The sequence below is a fragment of the Euprymna scolopes genome, chromosome 6 (genome assembly GCF_053919585.1).
Source record: "Euprymna scolopes isolate OS-2025 chromosome 6, ASM5391958v1, whole genome shotgun sequence".
Lineage (NCBI taxonomy): Eukaryota > Metazoa > Mollusca > Cephalopoda > Sepiida > Sepiolidae > Euprymna > Euprymna scolopes.
Window position 1 is genome coordinate 75,103,907 of NC_136487.1, and position 2,500 is coordinate 75,106,406.

The 2,500-nt window shown below is 39.2% G+C and overlaps 1 protein-coding gene across 2 annotated transcripts in view; it reads right to left on the reverse strand.

Moving 5' to 3' along the window:
* LOC145277708 (multidrug resistance-associated protein 1-like) overlaps positions 1-2,500 on the reverse strand; it is a 320,419-nt gene that overhangs the window by 213,756 nt on the left and 104,163 nt on the right. The gene's annotated exons all lie outside the window — the stretch shown is intronic.

Here is a 2,500-nt window from a genome sequence, read left to right on the forward strand (position 1 = left end):
TGGGTCGTGAACTGAGAGTATGCTTTTTCCACAAGTGTCAGCAGGAGTTCAGCAAATACTCGGCGACCAGGCTGGCTTTGGTGTTGTGGGAGGTCATGTTGGTGATGTTCTCAATGTATGACCAAACGATGTAGTCCAGCGAGTTCATGCCCTAGGATGAGTGAAGCAGTGAAAGAAGGATAAAAAGTCGTAGCACTCCTTCTGACGCTAAGCCTGAGACTCTTTGGAATTGTGGGCCAGCGCCAAGTCCTGCTGCCACACCCAGGGTCTGCCAGTGGCCACCTGATTGCACCAGGGGATCACCACACTGTTCAGCACATCCAGGTACACTTTGGTGTTGACTTTCAAACCGACTTCAAAGATGTGAGGTGGCATGATGTAGTCCTCACTTGAAACCACACCAAAGACCACGACTGTGGCCGGAAACTTTGTTTTCATCACCCTAGGTACGTCCCTCAAGCACTGAACCGTCTGGATTTGCATTTTGAGGGTGCTGGTAATGGTCATTTTGTCATAACTTGGATCGGTAGAGAGCATGAGTTGTACAGTGGCACATCTCCAATCTTGCTTATTGGACTTTGTGTCACTTTTAGATATGATAGAATGCTTCTATCGCTCTTGGGATTTGTACACAACTGGCCAACTAGTAGATGGTCTGCAACAAAAAAGAAAACCGGTTTTCATCAAATGGAAATGGAATCAAGTCGTCTTTTCAAGGCAGCGATTTTTTCGTTTCAACCTGCATTTCTATAAAAATAAAAGACGAAAACTTAAATGGTTTGTTAATTCATCAACGTTTCGCCTTCATTTAAGACTTTGTAGTGACCACTATATATGGCCGGAACAAATCTTCATCAGAAATATTCTCATAGCAACCACCATGTCAACGCCCACGGATTTCAGATTGCGTAAGGACACAACGTCGTAATCTTCCCATCCACACACATGCGATAAAGGAACTACGTTATGCTTTATGTATGTGCAGTGATACAACAAATAGTCCGGAACGTTCTAGAACATTGGTATATAAGCTTTTGCAGCATAAATTTAACCAGTTTCTCTTCAGCTTCTTTCAGATCGACTTGCGTGTAAGAGACTTCATCCATGCTGGACGTTAAATTTTGTAACAGGACTTTCCGGGCATTCTTTATGCATCTTAAATTCTCAACACGAAAAAACTCATATCTAACGAGATTTATTCTTCTTGACAGCCCTGTTATTTCGAACTGCCGTTTGCATACGTATTGAACACACACACACACACACACACACACACACACACACACACACACACACGTCACTTAAGCAATTAATGATTTTCTTTTCCCTCCAGAAAACAACCACGTGTGTCCCTTTTGCTCATAGAAATCTGTAATCATGAATTTTTTGCCTTTTCTACGAGACACTTATTAGTAAAGACTGTCTAATTAACACTTGTGGCAAAATCCCTAAATAGTGTACATATGCAAATTAATGGCATACATTCACCAATTAGCGATCTACGAAATTATGCTTGTCTTTTTTTTTCACCATTTTCTGCTGTCATTTTACAGCAGGCTAATCAAAAATGAGGTCGTTTGCGAGATTGATGATATCTATTCCAAACGTTGCAATGATTTGAATTACTTTTTCTTAAACATGTTAATAAATGGTGTTATTTTATCCCAGTACAGCGAGTTTTTTTTATTTTTTATTTTTTTTTTTATCGAATGTCGTTATTTTTCCAAAGTTATTCACACCTTTTAAATTTATATGGATGTGGCTCGGTAGGACCCTTCTGTAAATCAGAGATCTCAATAAATTTATCTTTAACGGTCCCAGTGATACTCTTCCACTTTCGACTTATAGATATTCTTGCACCTGCAACCTTGATCTCTAAAATCAACGGATTTCGATTATGAATTTGTGGACACAGACTCACACCCAGTATCTGGTGACTCCGCCGTGAGTCCTATAACTTCTTCAGGATGATTGAATAAAAAAAAAAAAGGAAAAAAAGAAAAAAAAGAAACACACACACACACACACACACACACACACACACACACACACACACATGGGAATTATTTGGAAATACCTGATATGTATGCGATGTGAAAAGGGTGTTTTTGTCCCCCCCCCCTTTGGACCGAACATGGCCTTTAGAATTAAATATGTGTCAATTCTAAAGGCCATGTTTCGTCTGAGAGAAACAAAGACAGCCTTTCACGTCACATGCACACCAAATATTTCCAAGTAATGCACTTGGGTTTTTAATTTACTTTCTTCGAATCGAGTTAATCATCTTATAGAAGTCTTTTAAACGAAGACGAAACGTTGGACCTGGTTTCCCTATTTATTTCTATTACGTTGAAATATAATTTCTATTTTTTATGATACATCTCTATGTAAAGTTGTCTATGTGTATATGTTTATATATTTAGAGGCACAGGATTCGCTCCTAAATTAATTACCCAATCATCATGGATTTTGGAACACAGCTACCAGGTGTGTCGTGTTT